The 21,593-nt window shown below is 45.0% G+C and overlaps 1 non-coding gene across 1 annotated transcript; it reads left to right on the top strand.

Moving 5' to 3' along the window:
- The first annotated feature begins 48 nt into the window (after window positions 1–48).
- TRNAA-UGC (transfer RNA alanine (anticodon UGC)) lies at window positions 49–121 on the top strand. The gene has a single exon. It is a non-coding gene; the product is annotated as a tRNA-Ala (tRNA).
- Window positions 122–21,593: the final 21,472 nt, after the last annotated feature.

Below are 21,593 nucleotides of genomic sequence, written 5' to 3'. Positions count from 1 at the left end.
TACCACATAATTAAACAAATAAACTAAAATATGGATAAAATAACGAACGGGGATGTAGCTCAAATGGTAGAGCGCTCGCTTTGCATGCGAGAGGTACAGGGTTCGATCCCCTGCATCTCCAAGTTTTTCATTTTTACTTGTTCAAATGGTTAATGCTACCGACATACCGTTGCTTTTGCATTGCAGGCTAACCACTCTGTTTTCGTAGTTGCATATTGGTATGGCGTAGCTAACATCACCCACAACTTGGATCTGGTTTGTGTTATGTTTGATTTTCCCTCCCCCTTCTACTCTGTAGCCTCCTGGCTAAAAAGCTAGTTTTGGAGCCAAGCCCAAGGATCTCCTTGTTAGGTTACTTTGTTGTTTTGGGCTTTGGCCCTTATCCTATAATATACATCAAGACTGATTCACAGACTAGTCCAATTTTCTCTCCTCTCTTAGACTAATTTTTTAATTTTTTTTTTAATTTTGTACTGAGGTCCAAAAATATTGTCCATATGTTTTTAATTTCAAAAATGTCTAACATTATCCTAAAATTAATGATATTTTAATCTTAATATTATCCTAGTTTAATATTATCTTAATATTATCCTAGTTTAATATTATCTTAATATTATCATATATATTATTTTAAAATTAATTGTAGGATTTAAATTATATAAATCTAATAAAAATGCACTAGCCCACAAAATAGAAAATAATCAAACAAGGAAAAAAATTCTTTATGGGTACATTTCAATTGTAATAATCGATCGATGGTTTGTTAGTGTTTATATTCTAGTTTAAATATGGGATTTTGGGCCCCTAACATAATGCGTCCACTAAGCCCATTTTATACCCTAGGAGGGGATGAGGTGAAAAGATGGAGATTTACCTTCAAAACTCGGGAAATGAACCAACATGGCTGAGCGATCTGCGGCGGAAATCGAGCGTTCGAATCAAATGTGCATGTTCGTTGGTGCGCACCTAATCGAATATATATACATATGAGTGTTCTAGAGCTAACCAGTTAGTTAATACGACACTAACTATCCTTTTGAGCCCACTACACAATATAATCTCATGATTTGAACCGTTTATTTTTTAGGTTCCCATTCAAATATCATCCTTGCAAAAAATCAAAAAAATTGGAAATCGTTTATTCAACTATTAGTAAGCTAATTGTGCTCATGTAAATGGACGAACACAAGTTTTTCAATAAAATATGAAATGATTTTAATGATAATCAAATGGCTAAATGATTTCTAATTTGGTTGATTTTCTGCATAGTTGATCTTTGAATAGAGACCTAAAATATGAATGTTTTAGATCATGAGATTATATTGTGTAGTAGGCCCAAAAGAATGGTTAGCACCGTATTATCTTACTAACTAGGTAGCTCTAAAGCATTTTTGTATATATATATATATATATATACCAACTCATGTATTGGTACAATTGAAATGTACTTATATATACTTTTTTTCTTGTTTGATTATTTTCAATTTTGTGGCTTAATGCATTTTTTTTTTTTATATTTGTATAATTTAAACGTATATTATCTTTTATTATTTTAAATTATAAAACATAAAAATTAGATAATCTTGAATGTTTTAATTAAAAAATGTAAAATTAAAAATGTCCTAACGGATATTATTTTTAATAATTTTTAAAATTAATGATCTTAATTTTAAGAAATAATATGAGTCAAAAATTTTTAAAAGTCCATTTTTTGGACCTTAGCCTTAAAAATTGGATTTAAATACAAATCTAAATTCCTATATAGTTATAATCTAAATGACCCTCCAAAATTGGACCTATTTCAAATAACTCATACATCAAAGAGAATTTTTTTAAAATACGACACATACTTTGGGATTAATCATATTTTAAAATATATATATTTAGGATTATGTTGATGAAAGACACTTATTTAGGGTTTGTATCAATGTAGGATAATTTGTCACCTTTGTCAAGATTTTCGTTAAAAAAGACCATGTGTTAGTCACATGACATATTCTCATAAGACAAAATTGACAATTCACCTCAAAATATTAAAAAAATTAAAAGTAAAAGTAAAAATAAAAATAAAGAAGAGGGAGGTGGCACCGCACGACCGCACCCCCCTCCCCACCCCATACTCGAGGGGACCTCGAGTAAGATAGCTAAAATACACATCTTCTGTATGGTTACTCAAGTACCGCTCGAGTAAGATAGTTGAAATACACATCTTCTGTATGGTTACTCGAGTACCGCTCGAGTAAGATAGCTAAAATACACATCTCCTGTATGGTTACTTGAGTACCACTCGAGTAAGCTAAATAGCTGAAATACACATTTGCTGTATGGTTACTCGAGTACCACTCGAGTACAACTCGAGGGGACCTCGAGTAAGATAACTGAAATACACATCTCATGTATGGTTACTCGAGTACTACTCGAGGGAACCTCGAGTAAGATAGCTGAAATACACATCTCATGTATGGTTACTCGAGTATAACTTGAGTACTACTCGAGGAGATCGACGAGCTCGAAGATGTCGTCGTGGAAGAGACCTCCAAAGATAAGGAATATTTGTATGTCATTGACCCAATGCTAATTTGGGATGTAAACACGTTATTTTAATATACTTTTAACAACTCTATGTTGAACGTTGTTAAATAGTTCAGTTCTTTAATTTAAAAATAATAATAATTTCATCCTTGCACTATATTACCACTAATATAGATTGATAATTAAAGCACCCAAGGAACCAATACCATACAACAAACTATTTTTCAATCGCAAGGAAAACTAAGTATGTTAACCATAAGGTCTTAAATAACATATAAAATATGGTTTCAAATAGAATATTGGCAGTGTTATAAACAAAAATATTTTATGTACTTAACAAATGTACACTTGGTGAAACTAAAACTTAAACTATTGAGTGTGACTTCCATTCTTCATGTAATAGCTTCTTCCACCAAACCTTCTATATATGACTTCTCCACATACCCCAAGATTTATCTCACCCCAACATCTTGCTTGATTCTGTGTGTTTCTAAAGACAATCATAAATAAGTTAAATTCAAATAATGTATAGAATAAGAACTCATAAAGAACAATATTGAAAAAAAATTATCTCGACCAAAAGCAATGACCTGACAACTAAGGTTTGCTTGGACAACAAATTCCTTGTTTCTACACTTTACCCATGTTTAATAACAAAAGAGCAGCTATTCAAAATTTATATTAAAGGAAAAAAGAGACTTCAGTATAAATTCTTCATTTGATAAAGCTATAGTTAATGGCATACTAAGGGAAGCTAAGAGATTGTTTTTACTAAGAGCACGTGAACTTATTCATAGTGTCTAGGTCGGTAAGGAGAGCTCCATTGCCTTGCTTTATAACCTTACAACTGCTGCATTCACAATATAATATATTATGTAGCTATAGTCTGACTTACAAGTTTCATAGTTTCTTAATATCGTAAAGGACTTAACATTAGAAACCTTTTTATCAAAAAAATAAAATAAAATCTCTATGGAGAAGAATTTATTATTGTTTTCTCTGTGTATAGTAATCAACAAGTAAAGTCAAGATACAACCTGAAGAAGTCAAAAGCTAAATAATGCAAGCAACAAAGAGACACTAATCAAATTCATATCAGCATCTAATTAATTTTAATTATTTCAATATCATAGTAAAGCTACATGCATGAACACTAAAAATTTGATCAAAGTCCAAACTCACAGCAAGATAACTAAATTAATCTCTCAAAGGTTTTAATATCATAAGAATATTTTTATTCAACTTTACTCAGTTAGAATTCCTAAAATCTGAGCTCTAATGATGTGATTGAAAATACAAGATATAAGATAGAAGATGGATATGAACTAGGAGATTAGTTTTCAATGTGGAAGAGAAGAGTAATTGATTAAGATCAATAAACATGCTAAGAGTTTAGTTCTGTTAGTTTTGAATTTTACCTGACCATGGAGTCACTGTGGATCTAAGTCCACTTCTGTCTGAATTTTAGCTTCTTGTTTGGTGTGTTTCTTTACTTTTCTGCCCTTTTGGTTTTGGCTGCTTGTCTTGCCTTTCGTTGTGAGCAAGCTTTGGCTGTAGGGCCTGGCCCTTGTTTTCTTTCTAATGGAAGCAGTTTGCCCAAAAAAAAAAAAATAATAAATGTTTGTGGGAAAATCCACATATATCCGAACAGCCAGTCACGGCTCGACACGTGGCTGGTCAACATCCATCTCGGAGTTGACTCTCACTGGTCAAACTTTGACCTCCACATCATCACTGGTCATCATTTCCTCTGCCAGCTCAGATCGAGTTTCCACGCCGGGCCCACCCTGTTCGGTCCGAGCCGAACCTATGATCTTCCAGGGGATCGAGTGTCCATCTCCCCACGACCATCCCGGTTCGGCTCGGCACAGGAGATGGTCTCCTTCGAGTTCTGGCGTCGACCAGTTAGGGCTCGGAAGGACCCCAGTCTACTGGATCGGCTCGGTCTGGAATCCCATGCCCGATTCGATCACACATGGACTTTATGTCTACGCATAAGAACATGTGCATGTATCGGCTCGGCTCGGCTCTCCGCCGCCATTCCCGGGAAGATCACGCTGGGACGGACCGCCACACTTAAATGCATCTGACACCATTCTTCTAACAGATAGAATATCCAGACTGCATTCATGACTACTGGGGCAGTTTGCCTGAACCTTCCAACCTTGCATTTAATGGAGCATTCAATGCAGCATTGAATGCTCAGAAAGCAAGCATCTGAACGTACAACTAGGTCTGACCAGGTGCGTGGGTCTCTGGCAACCATTCATTCACAATGCAGGTAACTTACTCATCAGGTTTTCCTTTGCTTATATATATCAACCCATATGTGCAAAACAGGGAGGGGCATCCACCCAAAATCACATATACAAAAATTCCCACTCACCAAAGAGCTTGCCCAACTTGCTGAGAATAATCCAGAACATTTGCCTTGTTCTTCCCATTCTCCCAAGTTCTTCCTTTGTTCTTCCTCACCCACCATCAAACACCATCACTGACTTCATCATCGGAGCGTGTTTGGCTGGTACCACACCGGTCCATCTCCCTTGATCTTGTTTCTCTTGCAGGAAGATCTCAACCAGCATCCACTTCATCATCCAGCAAAGCACCTGATCAGCCAGATCAGCTTATCTAAATTGTTGCATCTACCTTACGAGAATTTGCATCAACAGATTGGCGCCGTCTGTGGGAATTGACTTCAGCCGTTGTGTTCATCACCGCAAGCGCTAAGCTCTTCCTTCACGCGAGTCATCATGACTACCATCTTTCGGGACACCAGCTCTTCCTCAGGAACATCTCAGAATGATGAACAACATCAGCCTGAGACGCCTGAGAAAACGAGGGGAGCACAACTCCCCAGGACATCAAAGTCCAAAGGTCCCTCGAAAATCCGAGCTACCCATAAACTCCTTAAGGAGAGCCGGCGACATCTAGCCGCAGAGAATGCACTCCTGAAGCAGAATAATGAGCTGCTTGCAAAACAGGCCGAGCTGGCCGGCGAACTTGCGCGCCATCGTGCTCAGCTCGAGAACAGTGGGGGATCGGGCTTCCGATCGCGTCGGACCCGAACCGATCAGGAGGTCCTTTCACCATCTTCTTCTCGGCAAAGCACTCCTGCCGAGCCGAACGACCAGACCGATCGGCAGGACTCGGATCACGTCTTCCCGGGCTTCGAGGACATGCCCCCGGCCGAACAGGCCGAGTGCCTGAACGCCCACCGTCTTCTTCAGCAAAAACAGGCGGCTTTCGGGAAGCGTGCCCCCAAGAATTCGAGCGGAGACCGTGCCGACCCGAATACAAACCAACGACCCCCGGCCCAATCAAGGTTGGGGGCCAACAGTCCAGCCGGTTCGGCCGAAACCAGGGTCCCGATTGGGGATAGGCTCGGCCCCATTACCAGCCAGGATCCTTCCCCATCAGGAGCTCACTCAGGGAGACGATCGGTGAGCGACCGACTGGGATCGACTATGATCATGTCGGATCGACGACCGGTGAGCGAGAGGATCACTCGCCAGCCGGTGAGTGAGAGACTCGGTAACCAGGCCGAATGCTCGGGGGAAAATGCGGCCGAGCCGACCCCGCCCGACGTGGAAAATCTTGTCCGGACTCTGGTCCAGGACCAAATCCGGAGCGTCCACGATCGGCTCGGCCACGTCGAGGTCACCAGGGGGTACACCGGTAGGGCCGACCACGGAGAGGAACTCCCCCTCCCGTACACCAGCAGAATCCTGGATGCTGAGGTCTCCCGCGACACCAAACCCCCCAAGATGGATCAGTACGATGGGACCAAGGATCCCTACGACCATCTTGACAGCTTCAGATATGCCATGGAGGCCCGCCAGGCATCTGAAGCCACGAAGTGCAGAATCTTCCCTTCGACCTTGAAGGGCTCGGCTCGGGGATGGTTCCGAACTCTCCGACCGAACTCCATCGACTCCTTCTCCGACCTCCGAAGGGCCTTCCTGGCGAGATATCGGGTTGTATCCGAACGACTCTACAACTTGAACGATATGTCGCTCGTTAAGCAGCAGGAAGGGGAGAGCCTCAAGGCCTATCTGATCCGCTTCAACATCGAGTATACGAAGTGTGACGATTGCGACGATAGGTCGGCAAAGAATGCCCTCATGCAAGGTCTGCATGCCGGGGGACTCCGCTCCCACCTAATGAGGAATCCTCCCTCCACTTACGATGAGCTTTCTGCCGAAGCCACTAAGTGGGTGCGGGCTGAGGAATGGGATGCTCAGGTGGAGGCCCTGAATCCCAGGCCGACCTCGACCAAGAGAAGGGAGGGAGAGGTTGCAAGTCCCAAACCCCAGGTCCAATCCAAGAAGACCAGGACCGAGGAGCCACGCCAACTTCTGGGTAAGGGACCCAAGTTTGTCCAGTACACGGAGTACACTCCCCTCAATGCCGGTCTGGAGACAATCTACTCCAAGGTCAAGGACCAACTCCCAGTTGCAAGGGAGATCAAGGGACCACCCCCAGACAAAATCAAGGAGGGCGTCTTCTGCAAGTACCACTCCAATCACGGCCACGTCACGGGTGATTGCTACGCCCTCCGCGACGGAATTGAGACTCTTGCCCGGGCGGGTAAGATCAACCAATTCCTGGCCGGCGGGCCTAGGGTACCCAAGGCCGCGCTGAAGAAGCCCACCAACACCATCGAGGTCCAGGATGCTGCAATCGGATCGATCGGCGGAGGGCCAACCTTCGTGGGAAGCTCTAACCGATCCCAGAAAGAGTATGTCAGGCAAGCGGCTCAAGCTCACGAGTCCCTGTCGATCCAGGCAAGTCAGCCCAGCACTTCCAAAAGACAGCGGAAGGACTGGGCACCGGTCACCTTTGAGCCGAACGAGGCAAATGAGATCATCTTCCCCCACTATGATCCGGTCGTCATAGTGGCTGAGGTGGCCGGAACAACCATCGCGCGCACCTTCGTCGATGGAGGGAGTTCAGTCAACATCCTCTACCACTCTGCGTTCGCGCAGATGGGCATCGGCGAGGATAAGCTGGAGACCGACACACCTGCCTTGGTCGGGTTCGGGGGAGAAGTGGTTCAGCCCCTCGGACACATCTACCTTCCCCTTTCGCTCGGGAAGGGACCGATCAAGAAGACCTGCATGACGTACTTCATTGTCGTCAAGCGGCCGTCAGCCTACAACATCATTCTGGGCAGACCGGCTCTGGTCGACCTTGACTGCATCGTCCATTACGCCAACCTCCTCATCAAATGTCCGGTGGGCGACGACTGCATCATCATTCAGGGAGACCAGTGCTCGGCTCGGTCATGCTACGCCGCTTCGATCAAGCAGAAGGGTCAGCTGCCGAACTCGCAGGAACTCGACTCCATCGCTGATTCGGGCAGGTGGCCGAGGGCGGAGACATTCGATTTCACTTCCGAGCCGAACCCAGAATCTCGGCCCCTTCCCGCCGAGGCCTGGGAGGAAGTGCCGATCTCGGCCGAGACACCGGATCGGCTCGTCCGAGTGGGGACTCAGATCAGCCCCGAGCAGCGCTCCGCCATAATTAACTTCCTCCGTGCCAACGCGGAAGTGTTCGCCTGGTCTTACGATGACATGCCAGGCATATCGTCCGACGTGATCACCCACAGGCTGAACACTGACCCAGGATGCAAACCGGTCCGTCAGAAGAGGAGGTCATACGATCCGGTCCGATACGCCGCCATGGCTGAAGAGGTAACCAAGTTACAAAACAACGGGTTCATCCGGGAGGTCAACTACCCCGACTGGCTTGCCAACGTGGTCATGGTGAAAAAGAATAATGGGAAGTGGAGAATGTGCGTGGACTTCACCGATCTGAACCGGGCTTGTCCCAAGGACAGCTTTCCCTTGCCCCGGATAGATCAGCTCGTTGATGCAACAGCTGGACATCAGCTCCTCAGCTTCATGGACGCCTATTCTGGGTATAACCAGATCCTCATGCACAAGTCCGACCAGGAAGGCACATCCTTCATAACGGACCGCGGCATGTACTGCTACAAGGTCATGCCCTTCGGCCTCAAAAACGCCGGAGCCACCTACCAAAGGCTGGTCAACCACATGTTCAGATCTTCCATCGGCAAATCCGTAGAGGTTTACGTGGATGACATGTTGGTCAAAAGTATCAAGGCGGACGATCACGTCAGGGACCTCTCAGACATGTTCGGAGTCCTGAAGGAGTATCAGATGCGGCTGAACCCAGCCAAATGTGTCTTTGGGGTTCGGTCAGGAAAGTTCCTTGGCTACCTGGTCAGCCAACGGGGGATTGAGGCCAACCCAGAGAAAATCCAAGCCTTGATCAACATGAAGTCCCCAAGGACACGCAAGGAAATCCAGAGTCTGACTGGAAGAGTCGCCGCCCTGAACCGGTTCATCTCAAAATCTACCGACCGGTGCTTCCCTTTCTTCAAAGCTTTAAGGGGAGCAGGGAAGAGCATAGAATGGACCCCCCAATGCAAGCAGGCCTTTCAAGATCTGAAAAGGCACATGGGGGAACCTCCCATCTTATCCAAACCAGAGGAAGGTGAAGAACTTTTTCTCTACCTCTCTGTTTCTGACTCGGCTCTCAGCTCAGTTCTAGTAAGAGAAGTCGGCGGTGTACAACACCCCGTCTTCTATACGAGCCGAGCCCTTGCCGATGCCGAGACGAGATATCCTAAATTCGAGAAGATGGCTCTCGCCCTGGTCAGCTCGGCTCGAAAATTGAGACCCTACTTCCAGGCTCATTCAATCGTCGTCTTAACGGATCAACCGCTCAGACAAATCCTGGCAAAACCCGAGACCTCGGGTCGGCTCATCAAATGGTCAGTCGAGCTCGGCGAGTTTGACATCATCTACCGTCCCAGGACGGCAATCAAAGGTCAGGCCATGTCGGACTTCATCTGTGAGTCGACCACCTCGACGGAGGACCCACCGCGCACCGACGCTATGCCAGCGGCGTCTGATCCAAACACAAACGGCGATCGCAGCCAGGTTGACCTCCTCACCTGGACCCTCTATGTGGACGGATCTTCCAACACCATGGGAAGTGGAGCCGGGCTTGTTCTGATCTCCCCAGAACAAGTTGTGATGGAGTATGCCCTTCGCTTCAGATTTCAAGCATCCAACAATGAAGCAGAGTATGAGGCTCTCATCGCCGGACTCAGACTGGCAAAGGAGCTCGGCGCAACCAAACTGAACATCTTCAGCGACTCCCAACTCATCGTCAATCAGATATTGGGAGAGTATGAGACTCGAGAACCTAGCATGACTGCCTATCTCGAGAAGACTCGTCTGCTGCTTGGGAACTTCCATGAGTACAAGATATCCCAAATCCCAAGGGCAGAGAACTGCCGAGCCGACGCCTTGGCACGCCTGGCTTCGGCCACAGACACTGGATCCGCTAGGCACGTTCCAGTTGAAATCCTGGACAGACCTAGCACCGCCGAAAACGAAGTCACCGTCATGCAGACCGAAGCCGAGCCGAACTGGATGACGCCGATCATCAACTACTTGGTCTCCGGGATCCTTCCCCCAGAGAGGGACAAGGCACGTCTCATCAAGACGAGGTCGGCTCGGTTCAGCATGATCAACGGTCAGCTCTACAAAAGGAGTTTCTCCCTGCCCTACTTGCGGTGCGTCACTCCCCAAGAAGGTCAGGATGTGCTGAGAGAAATCCACGAGGGGATATGCGGAAACCACTCTGGAGGAAGAGCCCTTGCCTACAAGACGATCAGACAGGGTTACTTCTGGCCAACGCTGAACAAAGACGCAGATCATCTCTCTCGCGCTTGTCTCAGATGCCAGCAATTTGCCGCGGTCCCCCATCAACCTCCCCAGGTTCTGACCTCCATATCCAATCCTTGGCCGTTCGCGCAATGGGGACTCGATCTGATCGGTCCTATGCCGAAGGCGAAAGGGCAAGTCACTATGGCCGTAGTAGCAGTCGACTACTTCACCAAATGGGCCGAGGCCGAGCCCCTAGCCACAACCACAGCCGAACGAATGGAGACCTTCGTCTGGAAGAACATCATTTGCCGGTTCGGCATGCCGCACACCATCATTGCGGACAATGGCAAACAGTTCGACTGCAAGAAGTTCAGGAATTTTTGTTCACGTCTGAACATCAACTTGCGCTTCACCGCGCCTTACCATCCGCAGTCAAACGGACAGGTCGAGGCCATCAACAAGATCATCAAGAAGACCCTCAAGACTAAGCTTGATAATGCTAAGGGGAATTGGCCTGAACTCTTGCCAGAGGTGCTTTGGTCTTATCGAACTTCCTATCGCAACTCGACGAAGGAAACACCCTATGCATTGGCGTTCGGAACTGACGCCGTCGTCCCGGTCGAAATGGGGACTCCTTCATTCCGGACTGGCACATACAATCCCGAGACCAATGACACCGGACTTCGGCTCGGCCTGGACATGATCGAGGAGAGGCGAACCGACGCAAATCTCTGCCGAGCCGCTTACCAGCAGAAGGTAGCCAAATACTACAATCAGAGGGTCAGACCCAGAAGCTTCAAATTGGGCAGTCTCGTCATGAAGAAGAATCCCCTTGCCATCAAGGAGAGTTCGTTCGATCCGAACTGGACCGGACCATACAGAATCACAGGCATAGTCAAGCCTGGCACTTACAACTTAGCCACTCTGGCTGGGAAGCCTCTCAAGCATAGCTGGAACGCTGAACACTTGAAGACTTATTACCAGTAAAATGTAGTTAGGATCGGGGACTGTCCGACCTAACACCCATTCCAAACAATGAAGAGATGAACACATTTTGACTCATTTCTTCTTATTTTTCGAAGCGAACACTGGGGACTCTACTCCTATACACTTTCAACAAAGAGGAAAGATCTAAGTGTTCCCTCCGAAAAAATAACAAACCCATGTGCCGAGCCGAAGTGCCATTTTCGGCCCGACGCTCGGTACATTACAGACTCATCAGGTCTATAAACTCATGTGTCGAGCGGGCGCGCCATTTTCGGCCCGATGCTCGGCATATTACAGACTCATCAGGTCTATAAACTCATGTGTCGAGCGGGCGCGCCATTTTCGGCCCGATGCTCGGCATATTACAGACTCATCAGGTCTATAAACTCATGTGTCGAGCGGGCGCGCCATTTTCGGCCCGATGCTCGGCATATTACAGACTCATCAGGTCTATAAAATCCCGTGCCGAGCTAGCGCGCCACTTTCGGCCCAATGCTCGGCATGGTACAGACTTATCAAGTCTATAAAAATCCATGTCTGAGCCGAAGTGACTTCCTACAGTCCTAACGTTCAACAGGATATTTCTAAAAGAAAAATATACACTCCAATCGAAACTTTCATCGTGCATTCCGAGCCGAACTGCATTCCTAAATATCTCAATGGGTATGCCGAGCCCGTCCGAGGTGATCCTAAGACAAGTTCTAATTTTTATAGGTATGCCGAGCCCGTCCGAGGTGATCCTAAGACAAGTTCTAATTTTTAAATTTTTACTTATCTTGGTTATGCTTATCAAGCTGATCCTAAGACAAGTTCTAATTTATCATTACCATTCATTCTCATTGCGATCGGCATGTCGGGCCGATCTCAAAATGACTTGGTTTTTATTATGTTTTTCACTTTTATCATTTTCTTATCCATGTGTTGTTAGTTACGTCTTTAGCTTAATTTCCGAGCTGAACTGACAGCAACTTGTATCATAAAAAGAAATTACTGATAAATTAACAAACATAAGATCCAAACAACATATTGTTCAAAAATCAAATCAAACCCGAGCCACACCTCGGCTCGGGGAGAAAAAGTAAAAACAAAACAACATGAAAATTAAACAAAAACAGCCATCATGCCGATCGCTCGGCAGGCCCTTCCTGGATCGGCTCGGTGGACTCCTCCGGCGTCTCCTCGCCGAGCTGCACCACCTCAACCCCGCCGATCTGCATCTCAGCATTGGGATCGGATTCAGGGACTGGGGGGATCGGGGTCGGCTCGCAGTCAGGCAGCGGAGGATCCTCCGGAGTCGGCTCGGCTTCGGTGGGGACTTGGCGATCGGGAGGAGGAAGCTCATCCTGCTGACTCCCTTGGGTATCCTCCTCACCATCGGACTCGCCGAGGAACGAGACATCCCAGTCCGGCCTCTTCGACCGGATCTCCTCCAGCAGCTCCTTGTACCCCTCGAACTGGGCATTGGCAAGTGCCTGCACGCTCGGCAATCCGGCCTGACGCCGAGACTCGACAGCCCTCCGCTCGGCAGCCTCGACGTCCCGCTGAAGGTCGTCAGCGAACTGGCCCAGCTCGGCAACCTTCTGCTCGGATGCAAGGAGCTCCTTACTGAGCCGAGCGACCTCCACCTCTTTCTCGGCCAGTTTGGACCGCAGACCCGCCGAACGATCGCGCTCGGCCTTCACCACCCGCTCGGCCTCAGCCAGCTTCTCCTTAAGCTCCTGGCTCCGTTCCCGGAGCCTTCCCATTGTCGCCTCGGCCTCCACGGCGGCATGGGCGGCTTCAAACTGCCTCATTGCGAGCTGCAAGAACAAAGGAGAAGGGTCATTACTAATCCGAACCGAGCGAATAGACGAAATCCGAAGTGAAAAAGACTTACCAACATGGCTTGCCGGGATGTGGTCAGAGCTTGGTAGCTGAAGCTCGGCTCATCCTGACCGGCCCAGAGCCCCTCCCGCGCTTTCGCCGTCATCACGCGCTTGAGACCCGAGACGAACGGCTCGATGCAGGTTTCGACCTCCACCGTTTTCAGGGGCACCGAGCCCGAGGCTTCGGCATCCCCACCACCGGGTTCGGCCCGAGTTCTCTTCTCAGGACGAGGCTCGGTCGCTGGGCCCTTCCTTTTTTCCCCCTTCCGAACCGGTCTCGTCACGGAGGGCCCAGGTCGGGCTGCGGCGGCGGTTGGCGCTGGTACCGGGATCGGCTCGACGGGCACCCGACCCGCAGCTTTCTTTTGGGCGCTCCTTTCCGCTTTCCTCCTGAGCCGAGCCTCCAGATCCGCCGAACTCATACCTCTCTCCGCTCTTGGGTTCCACCTGGGCACAAACCAGGATATTCCGCTCGACCTGATCTGGGTCTGCCCGAGCAAGAATTTGGTGGATAGGTATTCGGTCGGCGAGTCTCTGATCACGGCGATCTGATCCTTCAGCTCGCCTCGGAGTTTATATTTGCCCCAGCTGACTGCAAAGACGAACCCAAAAGGAGTTAGGCAAAAAAAAACAAAATATATATACAATTGTTACAAAAAAACATATACAAATTGCCCTCGGATCGGCCCCAGCTCTCCAATGCCCACCTGGGATCCTAAAGGCTCTGGGAACCCGAGCCGGGGTGGGTCTGATCGGATCGGCGAATTCCCAATCCCCGGAGACGAAGAAGTATCTCCTCTTCCAAGTCTTCTGGGAAGAAGGATTCCCAGTGAACAGCGGCCCCGAATAGGCCTGCAGGTTGTAGAAGCCGAGCTCAGTCTGCTTCGACCTCAGCGCATAAGAACAAAACAGGATATCCTTGTCCGGCACACACTTGTGCACTTTGTGCCACAAGATGTGCAGGGATAGGATGATCCTGTACACGTTCGGGTTGAGCTGGTGCGGCGCCGCGCCGATCATGGCCAGCCAATCCTGAAGGAATGGGTGTAGGGGGAGCCGAACCCCGTTCTCAAACATCTCTGGGTACATGGTCACCCATCCCTTGGGGGGTCGGCTCGGCCTCTCCCCTTCCATCGGCAACCTCATCATTATGGCCTCGGGAACGGAGTACCGAGCCCTCAGATCCTCGAGATGAAACTCGGTCATCTCGTTTGGGATCTGATCGGCTTTCCACGCCAACTCTTCATAAAAGTCCGGATCGATCGGACTCCCCATCACGGATCCGAGCCGATCCGAGGTCGACGCCTCGTGACCCCTGTCCCTTTCCTCCGAACCCGAGATAAGTCTTCCCGGAATTCTTGGGCTCGGCTCGGCTTGGGCCTTCTCTTCATCATCTCGGGGTTGCCGCACTCTACCTGGGTTCCGATCTAAGGTCGAGATGACCTCATTCAGCTCCTCGGACAGGCTATCCCAGCCTGCCTCCCCTCCTGGTGGGCTTCGGCTCATCTCGGCCTCGCTGTCCCCTTCGAAAGCATCCCCCGAGCCGAGCCGATCACTCGAATCGGATTCAGACATTGCTAAAACACCTTTTTTCTGTTTTTCTCTCACTTTTTGGATCGAAAAGTGTCTTTTTCAAGAACACCAAGAACAAACCCAGAAAAACCCGAAAAAACACAAAAACTCAGAAATGGACAGAATCACTTACTGGTTTTTGTCCGGCCAATCTCTCCACCCCCTACACACTCGGAATCACCCCACCTATGAACGGAACTGGTCGGGGTCAAGGTCGGGCCACCACACGATCGACGGGGAGAGAGGGATGTTCACGGTGAGAGAGAGAATTTCGCAGGAGAGAGAGAGTGAACTTCTGAAAAATGAAGAGGAAGAGAGAGAAACAGCCAATTTATACCCCATGCAAATCAGATCTCAGCCCTCCATTTCTGGCGCTTCAAATGCCAGATCTTGACACCTGTCAAGCATTCAAAAACACCCATAAGTGAGGTGACCCTTACGTTCCCCCATGCAGAAATCAAACGTCCCTTCACCTGTCCCTGAGATATTTTGGCCAATCACAAATCACCACCTGCTCGGATCTTCGGAAACGTAGATATGTCGGGTTCGGCTCGGATCAAGCAAGCATATTGTCTTTAGGAAGGTCATCGCACTTCAGCTTCCAATCCACCGCTGTCCGCTCGGCTCGGAAGCTGGGGGACTCCTGTTTGTGGGAAAATCCACATATATCCGAACAGCCAGTCACGGCTCGACACGTGGCTGGTCAACATCCATCTCGGAGTTGACTCTCACTGGTCAAACTTTGACCTCCACATCATCACTGGTCATCATTTCCTCTGCCAGCTCAGATCGAGTTTCCACGCCGGGCCCACCCTGTTCGGTCCGAGCCAAACCTATGATCTTCCAGGGGATCGAGTGTCCATCTCCCCACGACCATCCCGGTTCGGCTCGGCACAGGAGATGGTCTCCTTCGAGTTCTGGCGTCGACCAGTTAGGGCTCGGAAGGACCCCAGTCTACTGGATCGGCTCGGTCTGGAATCCCATGCCCGATCCGATCACACATGGACTTTATGTCTACGCATAAGAACATGTGCATGTATCGGCTCGGCTCGGCTCTCCGCCGCCATTCCCGGGAAGATCACGCTGGGACGGACCGCCACACTTAAATGCATCTGACACCATTCTTCTAACAGATATAATATCCAGACTGCATTCATGACTACTGGGGCAGTTTGCCTGAACCTTCCAACCTTGCATTTAATGGAGCATTCAATGCAGCATTGAATGCTCAGAAAGCAAGCATCTGAACGTACAACTAGGTCTGACCAGGTGCGTGGGTCTCTGGCAACCATTCATTCACAATGCAGGTAACTTACTCATCAGGTTTTCCTTTGCTTATATATATCAACCCATATGTGCAAAACAAGGAGGGGCATCCACCCAAAATCACATATACAAAAATTCCCACTCACCAAAGAGCTTGCCCAACTTGCTGAGAATAATCCAGAACATTTGCCTTGTTCTTCCCATTCTCCCAAGTTCTTCCTTTGTTCTTCCTCACCCACCATCAAACACCATCACTGACTTCATCATCGGAGCGTGTTTGGCTGGTACCACACCGGTCCATCTCCCTTGATCTTGTTTCTCTTGCAGGAAGATCTCAACCAGCATCCACTTCATCATCCAGCAAAGCACCTGATCAGCCAGATCAGCTTATCTAAATTGTTGCATCTACCTTACGAGAATTTGCATCAACAATAAACCTGCTAAGAGTAAGAATAACCATTCAGATTTTGACTACCCCAAAACAATTTTGGTTATGAGAAACACATGGTAACCAAAAGACATAACCATTACCAAAGTAATCAATTGTCAGAAAGCCATTAGAACTGAGCAAGAAGAATCATATTTCCCTTTATTGAGAATCAGATATATCAAGTTGATGTTAATGCAAAGACTACAATATATATGTTGCACACTCAGAGCCCAATTAATTGTTTCCTAGATTTATTAGTGCCCTCTGTGAGTTCTGAGAAGCGTTAATAAGAATGAGGAAAGGAAGATGTTACCTGAAGAGATTGGAGTAGCACACCAAGAGGGATATTGTTCACTCGTTTTTAGCCAAGGTTGGCCAAAAGCAACACTTTGGTCCATTTTCGTGTAAGTGCGGGGCGTGCCACCGTCAAACCAAGTTTTGGCTCTATCGGAATGTGATAATGATTGTGTTGAGTAACTGCGCCTAAATTGATTTTTATCAAGCGATTGATCGGCCAAGCTAGGAACTACTCTTGGCCTAGGTTCTTTTCTAGCCTCGGGGACAAGGCTCTTAAAGGCCTAGTCGGAATCGGAATCCGACCCACTAGTTGGCCTCCTTAAAATTATGTGATCGAACTCATGCACAAAGTGGTGCAAGTACCCAAGCAAAACAAAGAAACTATGGATAACAAAAATATAATGAAACTCAATACGATCTTGACCAACCAAGTTAACTTCAAGATTCAAAAAAATAATGAAAATAATAGGCATTAGATTGAGGGCGAATGAAAGAAAAATTGCATTAAAATTGAAATCAAGACAAACAAAGTTGTATGAAAAGTAAAGAACAAAAATAAATCGATACCATAAGCCTTTGGGAAGGATGATGGCAGAGCTACAAACCTAGTGAACTAGAGCTATTGAAAACCTAAAAGTGCCTTGAACGGTAGCAACTAAGTAAAATCGAAAGCAAAAGAACTTCGAGAGATTCTTGAGAGCTTGAGAAATTTGTGAGTTGATTGCTGTGTGTTGAATATCCTTTTTTCTCTTCTGAATGCATCTATATATAAGGGTTAGGATAGCAATGGGCCATTACTTGGCCCGAAATTCCCTTTAGACTCCTTGTACGGATGAGATTTGAACTCTCTTGAATTTAGAATTCGACCGGATTCTTCCTTGATAACCACGTGATCTTGAGCATTGATGGTCGATGGGAATCCTTTCCAAATTTGAACTCTTTACTTGGACGAAATTCTAGCTTAAGTAGAACTTCTTGGTGGATGAGAAATCCTTATGTGACTTGGGCAGAGCCATTATTGGTTAAAAAATTTCATCAAGAAGCTTTCGGGCTTGATCAAACTCTTGGAGGCTTTAAGCTTAATAAAAATTCGGCCCAAACATTGAGACTCAAACTTAATTAAAAAATTAAAATAAAATGAAACGACCCAGCCTCAAAACTAGGCTGGAACCACCTCTTTTTTATTTTTTATACCCAATAATAAAACTGCCCAGCCCATTTTTATCTTCGATTGGACCGATTCCGTTATTTTAAATACATAACCCGGCCTCAAACTAGGCCGGAATTATTTCTCTTTGCTTGAAATTATACATGGCCTAGCAAATTGCATTTAGATGGGCCAACTCATTCTATAAAAACACAAGAAAGAGATGACCCAGCCTCTAAATAGGCCGGAATCACTCTTTTATTTGATACGACATAATGGATTGAGCCACTCAATAAAATATTTTGGCCTTTCACTCACACAAGTCGAGCCACTTTCATGATCCCTCGCCAAAATCCGGCCTCCTCTAGGCCTTTGAAGCCACTTCATAAAATATTTTCGCCCAGCCTCTTGTAGGCATTTTCTCCCGGCCTCATGTAGTGGGTGAACAACACTTTTGAAACCAAGGGCGGGGTAGCCCGAATATATTTTAATTGATCACTTTCATCATGCTCACAAGGTTGGGCGATCAACATGGCTGATATTTGGGCGAAATAATCACGAAAAGAGATTGGGCGATCAAATCATAAAAAATAGGGAAATATAGTTGCTCGGGGTATGTAGAAGGTATTTGGGTGTGAAAAATGATAGAGTAGTTGGGTGGATGGAAATAATGGGAAAAAAGCAATCCAGGCCAATCATAGGATATTTTGTAAGTGGAAGTAGCCTGGATAGCCTAGAAGAAATTTTAGTAAAAAAGGAGAGGAGAGAGGCTGGACAAAATAGGAAGAAGGAGGCCGGACAAAACAAGAAGAATGAGGCTGGACAAAATATTTATAGGCTTTGGGTGGCCAACTTCCATGTCTCTTTTTCAAAATAGTCTAGGCCCACTTAAAAATAAAACCATTTTTTGGTCTTTAAAAATATGTATTTGGCTAAGCACAATATATATATATACATATACTTTTAAGCTAAATATCTAACCATACATATATATAATAAAATATATATATATGTATGTATATTATATATATGTATAATATATATTAGTGCATGAACATAAAAGCCATGAACATAAAAGCCACGCCACTTACTGCCATATATATATATATATATATATGCAATGTGATTAATGCCACTGCCAATCTTCTTTTGTACTGTACATACACATCAACAACAAAGCCCATCTCTATACATACACTGCAGCCCTTTTTTTTCAATGATTTCTCTATATCAAATCAACAACAAAGCCCATCTCTCCACTAAAGCCACTTAATTAACCAAATATATATATAAAAGTATATATATATCATTTGCTGGCCTTGGATATATTGAGACAAACTCAGCCATAAAAACTCATCATATTATCCCACTTACGCCAAGTAAACCAACCACCTACATGTTCTTTATGCAGCAGCCTATGTTTGAGTCATTTTTTTTGCTCACATCCCCCTAGCAGCACAACCATGCTAGTAACATATTTTATCTCTTGCAACTTGTGATTTTGGGACCCCATAGCAGCTCCTTTGAGCTCTCTTAGTTTGAAGAAAACAACGCACGCCAAGTGTTTGATTTTATTCCTCACTTAGGCCTCCTTGCTGAAAACTCAATTAAAAGATGTAGGCCGGCTTCTCTATTTTACTCATTCTCTTTTCCGATCATTTTACCATGGTAAATGCCAATTTATGGCCCAAACAGATATATGGACGAGAAGGGAGGGAGATATTCTTTAATGAGTTGAGAACTTGAGAAGAAGAGGAATGAGAGACTGAAATCTGAAATAAGTAAAGGCCTAACTTTAGGTGAATTTTAAGCACCATATATTTTCTAACTTTGGTTTTTGGGTTGAGCGCCAGTACTTCCAAGATATTTAATAACGCTTGACAAACGCTGTAATATTTAGGCTTAATTATCGATTTACCACCTAAAACTGTAACTTATTATCATATTGTCACCTGAAAGATTTTGTTCCAGATTACCATCTGTAACTTACATCCGTGTCCCATTTTACCTTGTTCTGTCAACAATTCTGTTAAAAATGCTAACTTGGCCATTAATGCTGACGTGGCACACAGTCACATCTTTGCTTTTTTTTTTTCTATTTTTATAAACTTTGAAAATTAATTAAAAATAACTCTGAACTCAGAAAAATACACGAAAAATTCTTATGGACTCGTCTTGATTAGCACTAATTTACTATATCGTTAAATTACCAATTTACCCTCTAAAAATTTCTAAAAAAATTAGAAAGTCCAAATTTATTTCTAAAAAATTAAAATAAATTTCCCTCTATTAAATAAGTTCTATAATTTTCATAAACTCTTGGACGAATTCTCAAAAATATTTTGCAAATTACCAAAAGCCTGTTTTAGAGAATTATTACGAGACTTTACATAAATTCTAGAATTTTTCTAGAATTTATTTTATAGAGGGGAATTTATTTTCCTCTAAGACCGAGAGGTCTTTTGGGTAGCAAGTGTTCACGAGAAAGGTATTGTTAGTTTTTAGAAGACTAACGGTGAAGACCTCATATTTTTAAGAGTTCGAGAGATTATCCTATGAATTTCCAAAGAGTCTAGAGTATTTTAATTTTCTAGAAATAAATTTGGACTTCCCAAATTTTCTAGAAATTTTTAGAGAGAAAATTGGTATTTTGACTCCATAGTAAATTAGTCCTAGTCAAGATGAGTCTGTACAAATTTTCCATGTATTTTTCTAAGTTCGGAGCTATTTTTAATTAATTTTCAAAGTTTATAAAAATAGGAAAATAAAAAAATACAAGAAAAGATGTGACACGTGGCGCACATCCAGCGCGCCACATCAGCATTAACGGCTAGGTCAACATTTTTAACAGAATTGTTGATGGAATAAGGTAAAATTAATGGGACACATATATAAGTTACAGATAATAATCTGAGACAAAAAAACTTTTAAATAATAATGTGGTAATGAGTTACAGTTTTGAATGGTAAATCAATAATTAAGCCTAATATTTAAGAGAAACCACAACAACAAGACAAAAATGTTGTATTTATTAATCAAAATTCACAATGTGCGTTAAATGTTGTTGTATAGACTTTTAACAATGTATAATGTTCTTGTTTCAAAATGATGGTATAACACAGCGGGCTTTATGTGAACGTTGTAAATCACCATTTTCAACAACGTGCAGTTCTTGCTAGCTGATTTCTCAGCACTCAAGTCCACGGTTCATGATGTCCTTACTCGCAAGTTTACAGTTGGTTGTGTTTGAACGGGTTCTTTGGTATAACTTGATTTGTAGGCAAATGAGGTCTTTGTGTGATCTTCGAGTCATCTTCATGTGATCCTCCGGTGACTATCCTCTCATTGTTCACTTTTTTGATGCTCTGATCTTATTTCTCGAATCTTGTCTTCAAATGATCCTCTGGTGACTCTCCTCTCACTCTTCCAAACATCCTGACCTGTTCTTGTTTATCGGATATATCTTGTTTCTTCATTTATTTAGATGATTTTATGGATTTTATGCACACGATTATTAGAAAAGTTTTCACTTTTGTTAGCAAATTTTCCACTCATGAAATCTTTTTTTCAGCGTAAGATTAGTGCAAATGATAATCAAAACAATTTGGAATACCTGATTTGTTAACTGAGTACGTCATTGTATCAACCTTTTAATTTCAACAAGGAATCCGCTCAATTAATGACTTAGACCCGATACACTTTATAGTATATTTATGTTCGCAAAATATGCCAACACTAAAGTAATAAACCTTACAATGAATGAATTTTAAATTAGTTAAAATGATAAATTT

This window comes from Dryas octopetala, chromosome 2, assembly GCF_963921425.1.
Source record: "Dryas octopetala chromosome 2, drDryOcto1.1, whole genome shotgun sequence".
In the NCBI taxonomy this organism is placed as follows: Eukaryota; Viridiplantae; Streptophyta; class Magnoliopsida; order Rosales; family Rosaceae; genus Dryas; species Dryas octopetala.
The sequence above is the reverse complement of the archived record's forward strand: the minus strand, read 5'-3'. Positions and strand labels throughout refer to the sequence as shown.